Raw genomic sequence first — 21,069 nt, forward strand, 5'->3', positions numbered from 1 at the left:
ATAGTGAAAACATCTTTAAATTGAACCTAGTAATTACCTTTTAATCTTAGTACAAATTGAATGATTGTTTACTGACCATGTGATGTGTATGTTTATTATTCTTGCCTGCAAGAAATTGAAAACTTTTTCTAGGACTTTTGAGCTTCTCCATGAGTAGTTTAACAGGCATTGCAGTTTGTAATTGAAATGTTGCTTTCACTGAAAATGTCCTGATTCAGTTATTTTTAATCGCCATGTAAAAGAACTATCAAAAAAAAAAAATTGAGAATTCATCATGGCCAACGCCCTCATAGATCTCTCAGTCTTTGGAGAATGGGTGTGTGCACATGCATGTGTGTATTAGTGACCAAGGGTTTATATTCTCTGTACTGAACAATCTCATGTATGTGTGTTGCCCTACATGTACACGATGAAACACGACAAAACCACTATTGTAATTACATAATTATGAAGAAAAAGAATGTGTTTCTGTTTGCAGTTTGTACTAGTGGAAGAGGCAAGAAAATTTGAAAATGTGATTTTGTCATCAGAGATTCTTAAGGAATTTGGTTTGGTTCTTTGCTTCCTCATAGAAAGTGTTTTTCCATCTCTTGGGAACACAATGAGCGTGCTTTCTCTAAACACCTTCAGCTGTTCTTCTTCACCCCTGGTTCCACTAACTGGTACCAAAAAAAGATGATCTTCTTTAAAGCCTACACAGTCTTGCTATGGTTGCTGCATCGTTGGACGTAGTTTTAAGGAGAGGAGATGATATTCCACCAGGAAGACATGTTTATAGGCAGTGAATGTGTAACATAAACAAGAAATTAAATTGAGAAGGTACTACAAGAACCTGAAAAAATATATCATTATGTTAGAAACTAAAGTCATTCTCGAGGACCTAAATGCTCTTTATCTCTTATGTGGGAGTATTAATTTTTCAGTGATATTTTTCCTCAGCATACCTTAATTGAATCACCTATCAGTCTGTCCTGAGCAGGCCTTTAATTATTCAAAAAATATTTTAACTTCCCAACTGAGTTTCAGAAAGAAAATGAGATTAGGAAAAAATAATGCATGAAAATACCAGAGATGAGCAAAGGAAGGGATGTTATCAAAAGTAAAAGAATGCTTCCGAATATTTCATTTATATTGTATAATGAATCTCTCCATTTGTAAAGGTATTTTAAAAAGATAATGGACAAGCATTCTTTTATGTTCATTTTATAGTTTCTGCTTCAAGATGATAGTTTTATATATATATATATAATATCAAAACACCAAATAAACTAAGTGGAAAATAAATCAAAACTAGTTGTTTGGCATCAATCAACCTATTTTTATGGCTAAATGTTACACTTCTCAATATTTTATTTGAGTACTAAGTACAAAACTCTCTCTGTTGGATTCACACACATGTTGAATTTTCTTTCCTCTGCAAAAGTCAAACTAGGAATTCCTTTTCTCCTGAAGTAACATAAAAATGGAGAACTCATTGAGGACCATGAGAGAACTAGGCATCGTTATGAAATCTATCCACGCCAAATGAAATTTTAAGGTATAAAAAACATTAATATTTCTATCTAATTTGGAAGTCAATTTTCCTTGTATTTTCAAAATTTTCTTAAAAGTCAATTGCAATATATTTAAATGTCTTGTCTCCTGAGTTGGAGTTTATTCCCCACATTCCTTTTTTTGTGTGTGGTGGTAAATGTCAATTGTATCTTATACTCTGATTCATACGGGGAAGTACTCCCTTACCAAGTTGACTTAAACCTGTCACAGGAATCAGGTATTTTATGTCACTTGTCCAGACTCACACTATGTATCATGGGCTCAAATTCTAAACACCTTGAATAACCAGTGTCCTGTGTTTTCACATCCTGAGTTTCCTCAGGGCTCACCATGGGGAGTGGCTGCAGTTTGATGGCTGCTAGATGGCAGGTATTCTTTCCTTCTTGAGTTCCCTCAGGGTTCACCAGCTCACCTTGGAGGACTGCAAGCGCTGATGACTCTGACCTCCTTTGTTTACTGATATGGCAGGAAATGTTTCATTTCTCATTATCTAAAGTTCATCCTTCAGAGATAACATGTCAGTGTTTTACTGTGGGGAAAAAAATATATTGATGAAATAGGAAGAGATGATATCATGCATGTATATTTTTTCAAAAGGGCAAGTTTCCTCCATGCTGCCAAATGAGACCTGAGGAAGGCAAGATCAGAAAATTAAACTATATCATCAGATAGAATTTTGAACCTATGTGGCCTAGGCTGTCTTTGAGGGATAATTTGAATAGTCAGTTCACCTCAGATACATCTAGCAGGAGAAAGCATTTTTATTTGCATAACAAATAAAAACTCCAGAAGGAATATAGTGCCTTGATTCATCTCAGTTTGCTTATTACCGTAAAGGCAAATGCATTTCATTTCCTGGAAACTGAAAGTGTGTATCAGTTACACATACAGTTAAATGAAGAATATCTCTTAAGAAAAATATTTGTGATCCTAATTAAAAACCAAGATGATTTAGTTGCATCAGCTAAAATAATGTGAGGCAGGGTTTATCTCAGATACTTCTATTGCTATTTTCAGTGTGTTTTCCTCCCTGTTTCTCAGAGGTCACTTTCCCTCCTGGACACCAATGCATATACATATTCCAAGAATGCTATCATTTAGGTGCTATATTTTTTAAAGGACACAACAAAAGAGAACCTAGTAAAAATTCCTAATAATCGATTAAATTTATATAATATCTTGAAAGAAATGCACACAGAATACAGAAATATGGTATATCTTTCTCCTTGTTCAGATCTTATTTTATATATTTCAGTATCATTTTATACTCTTCATAGGTCCTGATACTTTTCATTTACACACATTTCTAAGTATTATTTTTTAGTCTGAAATTCTCATTTTCATTTCTATGTACTATTTGCTCAAGTAGACAAAATCTGTTTTTGTAGATTGTTTTCATATCTAGCCATTTTACCAAATTTTACAAGTTATCCCAACTTATAAAAAAAAATCTATTGGATTTGTCAGGTCTAAGAACGGAAAGACTTTGTTTATTATACTAGTTATTTTGTGTGTTTGCATAAATTTGTCAGAAATGTAGGCAGTATTAAATAATGATGGCCATATATGGTATCTATCCCTAGTAGAATAGTTTTTAACTTTCTGTTGGTCTTTGGTAACCATTTAGATATCATTATATATGATTATACTTATTTTTTTTGAGTGTTTACTAGAGACTTAGAATATTAAAAATGCTGCCAGATATTATATAACTTTTCAGTATATATTGATGTTATTAAAAGTCCCGTATGTTTTGGAATGCTTTTATTTCACTTAATCCATTGCTAGATAAGATATTTTTCAGCTATTAAAACATTTTTGTTTATATTATTATTAGTATTATTCCAATTAAAATTTTCACTGTAATCAGAAGGTTAAGAAAACCTTATGCCCTGAAATAAGGTTGACCTTGTCGTGCCTTCCTAAGTTCTTGATGGTCTGCAGGGTCCAAGTACCTGAACACCTGAGGAGCAGCAGCACACCAGCTCTCCTCATCCAGGCCATATGGTGGCCTTTACCGTGGAAAACTGATTAGCTCTCCATTTTCCTAACTGAAAATTAGGTTCAGTCCTGAATCTCAATCTGCTTCTCTGGGTCCTCAGGACTTTCAGGACTTGACTTTGCCTGTGTCCTGTCCCAGGAGGCTGCAGTGTAAGTCCTCAATCCATCGACTACCACTCTAGATCTGATGATGGATTCAATATAAACTCAGCCTTCAGTAAGCCTCTTATCCTCCCTCACTAACCTGATGAAAAGACCATTATCTGCTATGTCTTCATCATGCCTTTCAGATCACATGACTTTTAACTGCCACTTGAACAGAGAATTACTGTCTTAGAGTTTCTGCCTACTTGACCCAATTCATCTAAAAAGTCTTTAACTTTTTCAGTAACAATGTTTCTGAGGCTTCCAAATGTTAGATCTATGTTGAAAAGGAGTTTCTATGAAGTCAAAATGAAGAATTTCTCAGATTGAAAAGAATGCACAGGTTTGTTTACTTTACCTAAACAGAATGTTAAAGAATTCCATTCCAAACACACAAAAAAAAAACAATTCATGATTTGCATATGTGAGCTTTTTATTAAGCACCTGCCATGTATTTTGTACTGTTACATCTTAGGCACTGATATTACAGTAGTGAATATCTGCCTTCATGATACTTAAATTTGGGAGTGGAAGACACAGACATGTAAATAGATAAATTGACATGATTTCAGATAGTGAGAAATGCCATGAGGACAGGAAAGTGACAGAGTGATGACGAGATTACTTAGTTGGTCTAATCAAGGTTGATCTCCTCAAAGAAGTGACATAAGAGCTGGTACTTGACTGACAAAACAAAGCCAAACACATGTAAATATTAGAACAAAGAATGCTACAGAAGAATATCCAAGTTGAGAAAAAAATCAATAAGCATAAGCATATTGCATATGAGAAACAAAATGAAGGCCAGGGGCTGGAATTTAGAAGTGGGGGAAAGAGGTAGGCCCACCTCTGTCAGAACACTTAATTCAGGGTAGGGAGTTTGAATGTTTTTGTAAGTCTAACGGGTATTCTTTAGCTAATAGGTATATGAGTCTTTTACTTTTTTTTTTTTTTTGAAATTTCAGACATCATATATATATATATTTTTTAATTTTTATTTATTTATTTATTTATGGCTGTGTTGGGTCTTCGTTTCTGTGCGAGGGCTTTCTCTAGTTGTGGCAAGTGGGGGCCACTCTTCATCGCGGTGCGCAGGCCTCTCACTATCGCGGCCTCTCTTGCTGTGGAGCACAGGCTCCAGACGCGCAGGCTCAGTAATTGTGGCTCACGGGCCTAGTTGCTCCACGGCATGTGGGATCTTCCCAGACCAGGGCTCGAACCCGTGTCCCTTGCATTGGCAGGCAGATTCTCAACCACTGCGCCACCAGGGAAGCCCCGAGTCTTTTACTTTTATATCTAAATACTAAACAACTTTATTTGAAGAAATACAATGCAGAGGAATATCACATGAATTTTTCCGTATTATGCTGAAGATGCTATTTTTTTTTAAATTTTATTTATTTATTATTTATGTTTCTGTTGGGTCTTCATTTCTGTGCGAGGGCTTTCTCTAGTTGCGGCAAGTGGGGGCCACTCTTCATCGCGGTGCGCGGGCCTCTCATTATCGCGGCCTCTCTTGTTGCGGAGCACAGGCTCCAGACGCGCAGGCTCAGTAATTGTGGCTCACGGGCCTAGTTGCTCCGCGGCATATGGGATCTTCCCAGACCAGGGCTCGAACCCGTGTCCCCTGCATTGGCAGGCAGATTCTCAACCACTGCGCCACCAGGGAAGCCCAGAAGATGCTATTTTTAAACAAAGAACATTTTTATTATAAACATCAATTGTGTATTAAAAGTAAAATACAGTATTGGGGAAGGAGACTTTTACAGCATTGTTAAATCAAAGTAATATCTCCTGTTGTAACTAGCAGGTTATTTTAAAAAGACAGAGCAAAATTTGCTACTTAATATGATTTCTAGAACATTTTAAAAGTTGAGACACCTCAAAAATACTCAGATAGTGTATCATAACTCCATCAGTATACTGTAAAATTAGTCAAAATGCACTCACTGTATGGAAATTTGTTCCTTCTTTACATGCCAGCTAGAAAAAGCTGACAAGTCTGTTTTGTGACAAATCTTCTGCCAGAAATGATTTCCTGTTACCTGTGAATAGGAATGAATCTCCTGTATAATTTAAGTTGGAGAATATACTTCACAATATTAATATTAATATATATTAATTAATTAATATATTAATATCTACTTGGGAATATTTAATACATTTAGTTTCATCTATATCAACATGTATATTTAATCTTTATGATTTTAGACAGTCTATTTTATACAATGCAATATATCATATCACTGAAACAAGTAGCCATAATATAGATTTGGAAAAAATATGTATACTTACCTGTAATTTTCAAAGACTAAAAAGGACATGTCCCAGTAACAATTTATAGGTTAATTTATAATTTGATAACAGGACCTATGATCAATATTCAGAAAAGTTTAGTTTCTTGCACAGATGCGAGATTCATAAGCCATATGTAGCTAGCTATGTGGTTGAAAACTTTCTTGTATTAATAAATTAAAAATAGAGGCAGAGATAATACTTTTATTATACTAAATATAATATTACAATTAGGGAGTGTATATCAATTAGCTAAAATAATTGTTTTGATTCCAGTTGAGAATTAAAGAATAACCATAAACCTTTAAATGAAGAAGTCTATAATAGCAAGATAATTCATAATTTAAAGCTTATGAAAAGGAAGAATCAGTCATTGGGGAAAAAAACTAAGTATCTTTGTCAGGAAAGAGGCTATACACTGTTAATTTATTGTGCAGGTTTCCCTTGCTATCCAAAAGTAGACCATTCTATGAAATCTTTCATAAGCCACAAAATGGAGTAAAGGGAAGAAGCAATTATCTTAGGACACATCTTGCTAATGGATGCACAAAATAAACTGGGATAAAGTACAGATGCTGGCAGGAAAAGTTCAGAGCTGTGATGCTGAGTGTATTTTCCAGGGAAGGAGCTTGGTGGAGCCACTCTAGCTGTTTGAGATGTGTGCTGCCTCTGTAACCGCTCGCTGCAAAGCAAATGCTGAATGCTATTTTTACTTCTTGGAAAAGTGAAAATCCTCTTTGGATTTTTTTCAGTTAGCAAAAACAGGTGTAAAGTGAACTTTTGAAAAGCAGGGGATACCTGTATAAATACGAAGCTCTTACCCCTTTATTTTTGCTGGGCTGCAGCTTCAGTGGCATGAGTAGAAGGATGATACTCCTTTACGTGTGCATGTATGTACCTATCTATATAAGGATGCACACACGCTGAAATGAACATATCTGAATGAATATGTAGGTGGGAATATATGTCCACTCCAAGGTTGCAAGCCTGAACATCGATATCTGTAAGGTTTACCCAGCTTCTACCACTCCTCATGCCATACATCTAAAGAAGGTAAAGAACACAGCTAAGGGGGGAAATGGAAGAAAATTTTCTTGGATGAGTCTAATCAGGTTCTCCAAACTCTGTGTTGGTAGCAGATACTGGAAAATATAGAAACCATGCCTCTATTTGCAATGACAGGAGAAATAAATAAATAAATAAAAGATTAAGCTTGCAGTTTAAAATGGGACCAACCTACTTCTGATTAAAAACAAATAATTCTATCAACCCCTAGTTTTGACATTATAGTGGATGCTGCAGACAGACAAGACAGGCTTTGCCCTCAAGAAACTCGTATTCCCTAATCAGGTTTTAAAACAGTAAAGTTTCCTGGAATAATAGTCGACCTTTTTACTTTTAGAAGATGAAGTCTAAAATTTTCCTCAGGAAACTGCTTTTATTATTAGTATCACACATTTCATTTGAGTAGGAATGACCTCCCCCTTTTACATTTCTAAGTATAGCTCTTATTTCCTGAAACAAGGAATGTATTGGAGTCACTGAGCCACAGTGGGTGATTAAATGATACTTGGGTGAACTAAGTTGGTCCAATTTGAGTGAAGAAGATCTTTCATTATAAGGGAGGTACAAATTCCATTTTCCCTTCTGGGCTTGTTGGCATAAGGCTGTGAAATTCAAACTGTCTTGGCTGTGAAAAGAGGGTTTGGACTTCCTGAGCAGTCAGAAGGAAGCCAGCTTCAAGGCTATAGAGCAGATAATGGCTTTGGTTTAAAGTGAGTCCTACTGTTGTTTTCTGCTAAAGATATCAACCTTCCCTTGAAGTATTCATTTCTTAAACAAACAAATTTTCAATAGATGTGTTTCTATCATGCATGTCTAAAAGAATACTGACAAAATGTTATCAGCTCTAATAAGACTGCAGAAGTTAAACATGCATAAATAAGCGATTGAGTCACCCCATAAATATTAAAAGAGTGGGGATTTGGATCAGTGAGCAAGTAGAAAAATATATGCTATTATATAATAAGCTGAAATCTGCACAGAAAGCACTCTCTACAAGGCAATGTCTAATGATAATTTTTAGGTTCCTGATCTAAGAACACCAATATATAACTAGATAGCTAGTGATCACAACAACAAAAGACTTTCTACCACTGGTGCTTAAAAAAAAAAAAAATAAAGAAAAGAAGTAATAATGGTAGGTTAAAAAAAAAAAAATAGACCACCTACAAGAAGATCTACTAGAGAGCAAAATACATTATTGCAAGATACTTTAATATCATTGATACAAGAGAAATTCAAAAAAGGTTATAGAATTTCAAATTTGGAAACAAGATTATGGAAAACATTATTGAAATAAGTAACATAGGTAGGAGAGGAAAATAATTTGGCCCTCCAGCCTTCTAGGTTCTTGGCTGAGATTCCCCCCCTAATGAAAGACAGATAAACAGGAGAAAAATGTAAGTTTAATAACATGTGTACCTCCAGTATACATGGGAGATACCCAATAAAACTGAGTAACTCTTCAAATGGCCCAAGCCACCACCTTAAATACCATTTCCAACTAAAGATGAAAGAAAGCTGTTGGGGATGGGGCAAAGGCCAGTTAAGGGAGGTTACCAGGAAAACCATAGTAACAGGAATATGGCTGTTATGCAGATTTAAGTCAGGTGCTTTATCCATTGATAAGAGTTTCTAGAGTTTTAGTCATCCTTCTCTGCCTGGTACGGAGAGGGAGAAACCCTTAAAAATGGAGATTTCCTTTATAAATATAAATGGCCCTTAAAAGAATAACTTCCATTCTGTTTTCAGAGCTTTTCCTGTGTCTGCTGTTTTGGTTTTTTGTTTGTTTTTTGTTTTTGTTTTTTAAAACCCTCAAAATAATTCTTATGCTAAAAAGGCACTTCAGGGATGGTATATTCTGTTCCCCTTCAATAATGCCTCTGAAACTTCCAAAAAATTCCACAATTCAGAAGCTGAGTTGGTAGATTACTCCATTATTTCATTTTCATTGAATAAGTCTCTTAGTCCTGAGAATAGGTCATTTCAGTTAAATAGTTGAGTCTCGTTTCAGAAGGTGGTGATGCAGGTTGGATCCCAAAGTTAGGCCTATATGGTGCAGGCAATCAGGTACTTAATAAGAGACATTTCTTTGGAAACAAAAGAAGAACAAAGTTGAATCATTGGAGCAAATTATAAACCCAGTTTTTAAGTTCTTAGGGCAGGCATATGTCAGGCTCAAAGCATCTTCAGATGGAGTGAGGGACATCTGACAGATTTTTTTCTGGTTTGCAATTTGAATGTCTCTGGTGATCTTTCTGAGTGGCCCACGCAGCAACAAGAATAAAGATTGTCCATAAAGCTGTTGTGGTGATTTTCCCTGAAGTTCATATGAAGTTGTTCACATTTAGTGTGCAGAACTTCAGGAAAAGGGAAATTTCGTTCTTAGTGATTCTAGGTCAGAAGGGTGGAAGTAAATTGGAAACATTAGTGTGGAGAGTTGTAGCAAGATGTTGGAGGACACTAGAAGAATTCAGGATCCAGTCCATTTTGCAGGTAGATTAAATAACTTGAAAGACAATAGGACTAGAATCTGATATCCACAGAGGTGTGCTACTGAAACATAACTTTTTCTCTCTATGATCACTTCCATTTTTACCAAAGATAATTATAGTAAAACTAATTTGTTTGCTTTAAGCTTGGCCTGATTATTTGCATAAGTGCAGCAAGGGTAGTGATTGGCCATATAGGCTTTTTTAATTTTGTTTTGCTAGAACTTTTTATAAGCAATCTCAGATTGGATTTTTAAAAGCCTCTTGAGGCTAGGAAGCCAAGCCAAAAATCACTATTAGACTTCACCTGCAATACCTATAACTTTGGGTAAATTTTACATTTCTCAAGATCCCTCAGATATCCTGAGGTTCCTGCACCTGCCAGAAAGTGACCTTCCTTACCTTGTAAGGCAGTTGGCAACCCTGTGAGCAAGGTACTAGACTGCACTTTTATTTCCCCAAGGGGCTTTATTGGCTCCATAAAGTCAACGTTAGTTTCTTAAAACTGTCTTGTCATATCTGAATCTAGGTACATCATTCTCAAATAAGACATTCCAGTCAAAGCTTTGGTAATATAATCAATATTTCCCATTGTGTCTTGTTACAAGGAGAACAGATTCTTACTGAACTTATGTAAATAATTACGTTGCCACGAAAATGAGAATACTTACTAAATTTCTGAATTCTGGAAGGATGAAGTAGGAAAGAAAAGTAATTGTTTCATCTTTGTTAACAAAAAATATACTTTACCAAGTTGCTATAAGTCATAGATAGCTTAAGAGAAAAGATTTTCTTAAATCTGGAAAAACAAAACATCGAAGAACCAGCAATGTTTTAAACAAAATGTCATAAAAATTATAATCATCATCATTTCATTCAGTCCCATGTAATTAATTCCTATTAATCTTGATATTTTGTTAGCAGTTTTATGAAGCCATCAGTTTCTCTATTAGAGTTCTGTAAATTCTTACCCAGTTCAGTGACATGATCCAAAAGTTATCAGAAACCTATACTTGTCAGAATCTTTTCTATCAATTTCTTTGAAAATGAAGCACTTTTGCAAAAGCATCAGAGTAAAACAATAACTGTCTGTAAATGACGAAAGACTTAAAAATGGCCATGGTTAAAGATCTGATGAGAGCTCATTATAATGCAATTGGAAAGGTAATTTGTTTCTTTCTGTGACATATTTTAAGATAACTAGAATTACACCTGAATTTTGTAAAATTTCTGGATTAATAACACATATCCATACAAATATAACCTAAAAAAGTTTAGCATCACTTCCTATTTGACAGTGTTTCTCATGTAATTTATCACAAGAAATAAACCTAATGTCTCTTTTTAAGAGAAGAGAGAAGCATTTCTTTTGAGATGTTACAGCAGAGCTCTGAAATATCTCAAAGTTAGTTCTAGGTCAGAAAGACTTCATGTAGAATTTGTTTTGGGAAAGTTTGTCAAATATCAAAATACTTGGACACAACTAAATAGTATCACAAATCATTATGAATAATATATATTTAATCAAAGTTACAATAAGATTCCCAAAGCAAATACAAAAGGTTACATAGTTGTGAGCAAAACTTGGCTTTTTAATATTGAGAACATATGATTTTCTTAAGTGTTAAAAAACAAGATAATAGGCTCAAAATGAAGTTACTTATGCTAAGACCCATGTCACCAATCCAAGACTCAGTTACAGTTTTGTTTCTCCCTGAAATGGAATCTTAAACAATTCAATTAGGAATTCCCTGATCAGCACTAGTTAGGTAATCTGCATGATAGACTCCTGCCATCTCCTACAGGAAAGTAACTTTGAAATAACCAACACACTTTTTTGTCTAGTATAACTTCCTTGTTCCTGCTCCCTTCTGCCTATAGAAGTCTTTTATTTTGTATAGCTCCTTGGAGCTCCTTTCTATCTTCTATATTGGTTGCTGCCTATTTGAATCAAGTTTTGCTCAAATAAACTCTTAAAATGTTTAATAAACCTCAGTTTATATTTTAACATATGTAATCAAAGATCTAATAAACACAACATGAAGCAGAGGAAATTATTTTTTTTAATTAAAAAAATTTTTTAAATTATAGTTGATTTACAATGTGTTAGTTACTGATGTACAGCAAAGTGATTAAGTTATATATATATATATATATATTCTTCTTCATGTTCTTTTCCATTATGGTTTATCACAAGATATTAAATATAGTTCCCTGTGCTACACAGTAGGACCTTGTTTATCTATTTTATATATAGCAGTTTGTATCTGCTAATCCCAAACTCCTAATTTATCCCTCCCCCACCCCCTTCCCCCTTTAGTATCCATAAGTTTGTTTTCTATGTCTGTGAGACTGTTTCTGTTTTGTGAATAAGTTCATTTGTATCATATTTTAGATTTCACATATAAGTAATATCATATGCTCTTTTTCTTTCTCTGACTTACTTCATTTAGTATAATCATCTCTAGGTCCATCCATGTTGCTGCAAATGGCATTATTTCATTCTTTTTTTATGGCTGAGTAGTATTCCACTGTGTGTGTGTGTGTGTGTGTGTGTGTGTGTGTGTGTATACATATATATACACACACACACACACACCACATCTTCTTTATCCATTCATCCATTGATGGACATTTAGGTTACTTCTATGTCTTGGCTGTTGTAAATAGTGCTGCTATGAACATTGGGGTGAATCTATCTTTCCAAAGTATAGTTTTATCCAGATATATGCCCATGATTGGGATTGCTGGATCATATGGCAACTCTATTTTTTTAAATTTTCTATTAATTTTTACTGGAGTACAGTTGCTTTACAATGTTGTATTAGTTTCTTCTGTACAGCAAAGTGAATCAGTTATACATATACATATATCCACTCTCTTTTAGATTCCCTTCCCATTTAGGTCACCACAGAGCACTGAGTAGAGTTCCCTGTGCCACACGGTAGGTTCTTATTAGCTATCCATTTTATATAAGGTAGTGTATATATGTCAATCCCAATCTCCCAATCCATCCCACCACGCCATTACCCCCTTGGTAACCGTAAGTTTGTTTTCTACATCTGTGACTGTATTTCTGCTTTGCAAATACGTTCATCTGTACCATTTTTCTAGATTCTGCATATAGGCGATATTATATGATATTTGTCTTTCTCTTTCTGACTGACTTCACTCTGTATGACAATCTCTAGGTCCATCCATTTCACTGCAAATGGCATTATTTCATTCCTTTTTATGGCTGAATAATATTCCATTGTATATATGTACCACATCTTCTCTATCCATTCATTTGTCATGGACATTTAGGTTGCTTCCATGTCCTGGGTATTGTAAATAGTGCTGCAATGAGCACTGGGGTGCATGCATCCATTTGAATTATGGTTTTTCCTGGATATATGCCCAGGAGTGGGGTTACTGGATCATACGGTAGCTCTATTTTTAGTTTTTTAAGGAACCTCCATACTGCTTTCCATAGTGGGTGTACCAGTTTATGTTCCCATCAACAGTGTAGGAGGGTTCCCTTTTCTCCACACCCTTTCCAGCATTTACTGTTTGTAGATTTTTTGATGATGGCCATACCAACTGGTGTGAGGTGATACCTCATCGTAGTTTTGATTTTCATTTCTCTAACGATTAGTGATGTTGAGCATCTTTTCATGTGCTTTTTGTCCATCTGTATGTCTTCTTTGGAGAAATGTCTATTTAGATCTTCTGCCCATTATTTGATTGGGGTTTTTTTTTTAATATTGAGCTGCATGAGCTATTTGTATATTTTGTTGATGAATATTAATACCTTGTCAGTTGCTTTCTTTGCAAATATTTTCTCCCATTCTGAGGGTTGTCTTTTTATTTTGTTTATGGTTTCCTTTGTTGTGCAAAAGCTTTTAAGTTTAATTAGGTCCCATTTGTTCGTTTTTGTTTTTATTTTCATCACTCTAGACTGTGGATTGAAAAAAATCTTGCGGCAATTTATGTTAAAGAGTGTTTTTCCTATATTTTCCCCTAAGAGTTTTATAGTGTCTGGTCTTACATTTAGGTCTTTAATCCATTTTGGGTTTATTTTTGTGTATGGTGTTAGAGAATGTTCTAATTTCATTCTTTTACATGTAGCTGTCTAGTTTTCCCAGCAACACGTATTGAAGAGACTGACTTTTCTCCATTGTATAGTCTTGCTTCCTTTGTCATAGATTAGGTGGCCATAGGTGTGTGGGTTTATCTCTGGACTTTCTATCCTGTTCCACTGATCTATATTTCTGTTTTTGTGCCAGTACCATACTGTTTTGATTACTGTGCCTTTGTAGTATGATCTGAAGTCAGGGAGCTTTGTGGTGTAGTCTGAAGGCAGGGAGCCTGATTCCTCCAGATCCGTGTACCTGGACCCACTGTGGGAGCTATGGAGGCAGCTCAGACTCTGGCCTGGCCCCATGCCCATGTTTACATGCCCACAGAGCCCACAGCTGCTAAAGCCAGACCTGTCTCAGCTGTGGGAGCACTTGTTGTCCATTTGGTTGTTCCACAGGTGTTTTGGCTAGGGTGGTGCTCCAGCTCTCCAGTGCTGCTGGAGGGGGCGTGGGGGGTGTTTGTCTTGAGGGGCAGGTGAGCCTGCTCAGGTGGGTGCCCCTCCACATGCCAGTGGAGGCAGGGGCTGGTAGGTGGGGAAGGGAGCTGCTTGCATACCACTCAACAATGGCACCTTGCTTCTATGTTGGCCCTGGCTTCTTCCGCAAACTTTCTGGGTTGTGGAGCTCCTTACTCCTGTCCCTTCAGGCTGTCTTTTTACAGCCAACAGCTGTCCCCTCACTGGGTCTGCACTCCAAACCCCACATTCCAGCACCCAGACCCCCTCCACACCAGGAGACACATGACCCAGGCTGGGGTGCGTGGGGCTGCAGCACAGACCATGTGCATAGGTCTTACTCTGCCCTGTCTTCCACAGACTTTTTGCTGCTCTCCCCTCCAATCCCCTGAAGCTCCTTCTCTGTCCCAGCTGGTCTCCTTGCTGTGAGGGGGCTTCCCTTAGTGTAGGAACCTCTCCTCTCCTTTAGCTCCCCACCCTGGTGTGCTGGTCCCAACCCATTTCCTCTTTTCTTTTTCTTCTCTTTCATCCTACCCAGTTGCATGGGGATTTTTCTTGTCCTTTTAGGTGTGCGAGGTCCTCCACTAGTGTTCAGCAGGTGCTCTGTGGCAATTGTTCCACTTGTAGATGTATTCTTGATGTATTGGTTTGGCCAAAAATTTTGTTTGGGTTTTTGCGTAACATCTTACAGAAAAACCCGAACGAACTTTTTGGCCAAACCAGTACTTGTGATGAGAGGTGAACTCCATGTCCTCCTATTCCACCATCTTGACTCCTCCTCTGGCGACTCTATTTTTAGTTTTTTAAGGAACCTCCATACTGTTTCCATAGTGGCTGCACCAATTTACAGATAAAATTATTTTGATAAAATGCAAAATCTTTGTTTTCTGGGAGGATTATTCAAAAGGTAAAGAAAAACCTTTTACAGTCTCTTATCAAGAGCAGAAAAACAGTCCAAGCATAATTTGTCCTTTTAGCAGATGAAAGAAAATTAAGTTTTAGTTCATTATTGATGTTAAACTTACTTCAAAAAAGCTTAAATTCATTACATTTTAGCCAGCTTGACTACACAAGTTAAATTTCTCTCTCTGTCTCTTGCCCCCAAATTTCTATAGCTATTTAGTTTGTCCTTTATTCTCCTCATTTTCATTCTGAATAAACAAGGACAAAAATTACTCTTTGCCTTACCAAAAATATGTCTCACATATTTTCTTAGCCAAAAACATATCCTACTCTCCTTGCATACAAAGTTGTTTCACTTGTTATTTCTAGTAGTTTTAATTACATATATTAATTACAATTCTTAACCATTAGAAACCTTACTTTCCAGTGATAACTAAAAAGAAAGCAATTGTGAACCATTAAATCAGCATTCTTTAGGTTGGCAAATACATTTCATAATTTCTAAAAGCATATACTTCTTCATAATACAATCTTTAAATGTAACATAGAACGTGTTTAGTAATAGATCCAAATATCTTTAGTTTCTCTGTAATAAGAATCCAAAAGTAGATAAAACTATGTTCAGCAATTAATGTTTCAGTATTTTATTTGGAAATTATCTAGATATTCAATGAATTTTTATCATTTAACTAAGTAAAACTCTAACAGTGGAAATCACCAAAGGGTTTTGGATAACTATTTTAAGTAGCGTTGACAAATTCATCAGTCGATCTAAGAATGAACTGGAAAATTTTATTTGAGCCAAATTTGAGGATTATTACAGGGGAAGAGAGTCTCAGAAACCTCTGAGAACTGTCCCGCCCATTAGAAGTCAAGCCACAGGTTATATAAGTTTTTTGAGACAGAAGGCTGTACATCAAAAGATGTATTATTGACAGTTTACATAATCCAGATCTAAGTGCTATCATGGAGGGATCAAAAAGGAATGCTCTTTTTTAAGGAGTTGTTTTGGTGATGCTAGGAGAATGTTGCTCTTTCTGGTTGAGCAGGTATTCCTGCTGATGGGAGAGGTTTAGTCAATGCATAATGCAGGTACATAATGCACTGTTAGGGGAGAGAGGAGGTCAAAGGGCAGAGAAGAATTATTATATTTAAATTTTTCTTGTCTTGCCATAAAATATGAATTTTATTTCACAATTGTCATTCTGTAAACCACAGTTATTGTTGAAAAGTTTACTTGAGAACTTTTATCCCTCTTAAATCTATTTAATTCACTTGTTTTAAACAATTATTGTTACCTGAAAACAGGTTTGCGTCTTGGTGGGTGTTGAGCCAATAGACACAACCAAGCCAAAGCACAGGAGAAGGAAGGATTTATTATTACTTGCAGCAAGTAAGGAGAACACAGGGGATCTTTCCCAAACCAGTGTCTCCCCAGACAGCAAAATTCGGGAAGTTTTAATCTAAGGGTACATGCATATTCATGAGGGGGCTTGAGCAGAGGAGAATTCAGCATAGAATTGGGGCAAAGGTTGACAGAGTCCAAGCTTTAGTTGATTGAAGTCTGGAGGGTCAACATCATCATTCCATCCTTCACATGGGTGGAGGCCTTAGTTCCTGCAGAACTCAAAGATATATTACTGTGTATATCCCTTGAGGAACCAGGACCTTGCCTCAAGGCTGCAGTATTTTTTCTTTACTGCTCCTCCCTTGTTTCTGCATTCTCTCCCTTAAGAGACCTGTTCAAGGGCAAGCATTGTGGCCAGGCTTAGACCACAAAAATGGCTTAGGCCAAGATTGGTTTTCTTATGTCAAGAAAGCCATTCCTGGTTCTCTTTCTCCAGAGACCCCCTAACCTATCTGCTTACATTGTTTAGATTAGTCATGAAAAATGCATGAGACATTAGACAAGCTTAACCATCATCCTAAATTACTTTTCTTGTTGACAAAATTTGCAACAGAGATAATAAACTTGTGACTAGCAAACCCAGATAGAATCAAAGTTGCATGTCTGCATTATATATAATGCTGATAACTCTGAACAGTCTTACTTTCATTGAACCAACAAACTTCATGTCTTTTATTTACCGAAGATTATCCCAAATCACATGAACCTGAAAAATATTTGGGTTAGTTTCTATTATATTGAAATGAAGCAGGACCCTGTGGGCCCTTCCAGGGTATAAGTCCTTTCTGTGTCTCCAGTTTCTTGTTTGTGGGAAATAGGCTGCATTCAGCCTCCTTGACCTTCCTTGAGTTCACCAAGGGCAAATTCAAACAGTTGCTAATCAGGAAAGGGAGGGAATGCAGAAATAAGGGAGGAGCAGTCAACAATAGTGCAGCCTTGGGGTAGGGTCCTAGTTCCTCATCAAAGAATATACATAACAGTATCTGTGAGTTATTTTGAGGTAACTAAGGCCCCCATCCAGGTGGAGGATGGTAACTTCAGGCTGAGCACTAGATTCCTGAATCACCACCTTGTTACCTTACTACCAACCAATCAGAAGAAAGTCACACACCCTGCAGCCCTCACTCCAAATTTTTCTATAAAAACTTCTCGAAAATCATTTGGGAGTTCAGGGTTTTTGAGCATGAGCCACCTGTTCTCCTTGCTTGTTCCTGCAATAAACCTTTCTCTGCTCCAAACTCACGTTTCAGTTTGTTTGGCCTCACTGTGCATTGGGCACACAAACTTCGTTTGGAAACAATATTTCTGAAAGCTTTGAAATATTTATTTCATACTAGCACTTATTTTAGGCCAATTAAATAGAATTCTCTTATAATTTTGGTGATGATATCCAGAGGTAGAAAAAATATCACACATCTACAATATATGTATATAGACACACAAAAAGATACAGACACAGAGATGTTATAGCTTACCTTTAAAATATTTAGTAATGAGACAGGCAGTGTAATACATAACTCACTAGTTTATAAATAACAGGTGAATCCAAATTTTGTTTCTGGTGGTTGGAATAGGTTAAGTTTCTCTGCTCAGATGGCTAAAGGTTTTTACTAATACTTGTGGGGAAGACTTTTAAGATTTTTTCCTTTGCCTAGTTTCCAAATAGCTTTTTTTCCCCTCCTGATGAGATGCATTTCCTTAAAGCTTGCATTTCAAAGAAAGAGTTCTTAGGTTCTAGAGAAAACAGCATGGAAAATTTACATCTCAAAGGCACAGAGAAAGTATTCAAGTTTTCTCCAAGGAGTCCTGCAGCAAATTTGCCTATTATCAGAAGTCTAGATTAATTACTGTCTAAATTTTCATTTTTCTTAAGTGAGGACAGTTCTGTTTTCAATATCCTGATCTTTAACAATGTCTGCAAATATTTTGAGATGAATAGGGGAGGTTTGGGGCTTGGCAGAATGGATATGTGGGCTTTGAATAGCTTCTAGAGCTAAATTTCTGTTGTTGTAAAAACTTGATTTGTAAGACAAAGACAGTTGCTTTTAATTTCTCAAAGAATTGGATTGCAGCCTGAATGATATCAAGGAGCGTATCTGCCCATCCAACTATATTTTCTTCAATTTGCTTCTTTATGTCAGGAAATAAATTAAGACGGGATTCAAAAGATTCCTATGCTCTGGAGCTTCAGGGTTTAATGCAGTGTCGACTTAAAATAAAAAAAGCCCAACGTGAGAGTTGCGAGTTAAGTTTTATTTGGGGCAAAATGAGGACTGCAGCCCTGGAGACAGCATTTCAGATAGCTCTGAGAAACTGCTCCAGAGAGACAGGGGAGGAAGATCAATATATATGTGATCTTGGTGAAGGGGGGAATACATGCAATCAAGCACATACTTTTACAGAAGGTCTCGTGAGGGTTACTGCTAGTCACAAGGAGTAGATGTCACCATGAAGGAATTTAGTGTTTTTCTAGATATAAGGAGATGCAAGAACTGGGCTCATAAAATCAGCTTCTGAAAATATCTAACTCTCTGAAGACCTGTTCTGCCAGTTTTTCTCAGAGCACCCAGTGCCTCATTCCTGATCTCTACCCTGAATTCCTTTCAGGGGGTGTTGAAGGTCAGCAGTTGCAGTGGCACCTGATTTAATCCTTGTAGAGGTAGATGGCAATGCCAATTTGTAGTTGACAACAGCGTGCCTTTGTAAAGTCTGTATAAGTGCTATAAATGCTCACTCTTGTTGTTTTCTGAGTGTACAATTCAAACTTTGACAAATTCACTTTAGAGGGAAGAACCTCTGCTATTGCTTCTGTCAGCTCCTGAACACAGTCCTCCAGCTGATCCATTGCCTGATCATTTATAAGAGGGCCTGGGAAAAATTCCAGTCATCTGTTTCCTCTTTGAGGGAGATTTCCTCCAGGGGACCTGGCTTCTCTGGTGAATACAGTATAATCGTGGGTGAGAAGAACATCTCTTCGCAGCTAATCAAGGTCCCTGTGAGTAGGGTTATTAATGTCCATTGATCTCTCTAACTCCTCTCTAAATTTGGTAGGATCTTCTGCAAGTAGAGGCCAAGGGCTGTGTAATTTATCTTAAGGGAGTCCCTAAGAATAGCCACTATACTCCTTTGTGTTCTCTGTTCAATTTGGTCTTTCCATGGGTACCAGTAAGACAGTTGTTTAGGATGAGAACTCTCTAAAATTTTTTCAAAAGTAGAATTTTTTCCAATTCAAAGAATTCATCTGGCTATTGGCAAATAGGATCTTCAATGGTATATTTTTTCTCAGTGGTGATTCAAAGAATTAAGCCTTTTTATGGCTCAAACATGGATGCAAGAGGCATCCCCAAAGAGGATGTAAAAGATGCAGCCCTGTGAGATCCAGAAAGTTCACTCCCAGAGCTATCCTAAGAAAGCAAAGACCTTTGTCACAGGCTGTAACTGTGGTGTTAGTAAAAACATTGTCTTCAGTTTCGTACAAGAATGTGATATGCCTCCAGCTAAAGACCTAGTCATCTGTGACACCAGGCAGGCACTATTGGAATGGGACTTTTCAGCAGTAATGGGGCAATGAAGTTTGAGAGGAAAAAGGCCCTTTTTGGACTGTGACCCCTTGATACAAATTCCCCTGAGAGTTGGCACAGTTGGACAAAGAATGTTGATTGTCACTTCATGATCTTGGGTCCCCAGCCTGTTCAGCTGGCTGCCAGATGTGAGCAAACCCTTGCACATCTTTTGGCTGGGAGAAGCTAGGGAGAATATTCTCAGTGGTTACAAAGCCATGCTCTCAAGACCCAGAACACGATGAAAGGAAAACCTCATTTAGCCTGTGGTTTTCTCCATAGAGAAAGACAGAAATAAAAACAATGACCATCTCTGGGAGGAAAGTGATCAATAGAAAACAAGAGTTATCCTGAGAAAATCTTTACCAGAGTTGCTATACCCAAGAAATTAGTTTGCAGAAATGTTTTCTCCAAGGAACTTCAATTTAGAAAGGAAGAGACAAGAAATTTTTACCTTCCTCTCTTGACTGGGCACTACAGAGAGAGATCTAGGAGAGCTAACTTTGATAAGAAGTCTTACTCTTTGCTGGCTTCTGCCAGTTTTCCAGGATCCCTTCTGCAGGCTCCAAATTAATATGGTGCCTCCAGTGGTCCCATTGTGGGTTGCCAAACTGTTGGAGAAGAAAAATAATTTTTACTACCCTTCTAGGTTCTTGTAAGACCCCCTGTAATAAAAAGATAGATTAACAGGAGAAAAATAAACAAAAGTTTAATAAGTTCTATACCTCCTGTATACATGGGAGATACACAGGGAAAGTGAATAACCCCCTGAAATGGTCCAAGCCATTACCTAAATACCACCTCAAGCTAAAGACAAGAGAAAAATGTTGAAAAAAACAAAATTCTGTAACTATGTATGGTAATAGATGTTAACTAGACTTCTTGTGGTGGTAATTTTACAATACATACAAATACTGAATTGTGTTGTACAACTGAAACTAATGTAATGTTGTATGTCAATTATACCTCAATTTAAAAAAATTTTGAGTTTGTTGGGGGAAGGCCAGTTATGAGAGGTACCAGGAAAAGCACAGTAAACAGTGTATGGTTGTCATGATGATTTACGTCCATGCC

The 21,069-nt window shown here is 36.6% G+C and overlaps 1 long non-coding RNA gene and 1 pseudogene across 3 annotated transcripts in view; one reads left to right on the forward strand and one right to left on the reverse strand.

The window, feature by feature from the left end:
- The window catches only part of LOC309661318 (cofilin-2 pseudogene), a 446,115-nt pseudogene that overhangs the window by 317,566 nt on the left and 107,480 nt on the right, over positions 1-21,069 (forward strand). The window lies entirely within an intron of this gene.
- The window catches only part of LOC309661370, a 187,473-nt gene continuing 171,074 nt past the window's right edge, over positions 4,671-21,069 (reverse strand). Inside the window, exons 4-6 of one of the 2 annotated variants that reach the window (XR_014263986.1) lie at positions 20,516-20,606; positions 5,650-5,744; positions 4,671-5,381 (exon numbers count right to left, since the gene is read on the reverse strand). This is a non-coding gene — a long non-coding RNA (uncharacterized lncRNA). Of the gene's footprint in view, positions 5,745-20,515; positions 20,607-21,069 lie in introns of both variants that reach the window. The other variant, XR_014263985.1, reaches the window with a different exon arrangement.

Source organism: Balaenoptera physalus (genome assembly GCF_965194825.1).
Source record: "Balaenoptera physalus genome assembly, chromosome: 5".
Lineage (NCBI taxonomy): Eukaryota > Metazoa > Chordata > Mammalia > Artiodactyla > Balaenopteridae > Balaenoptera > Balaenoptera physalus.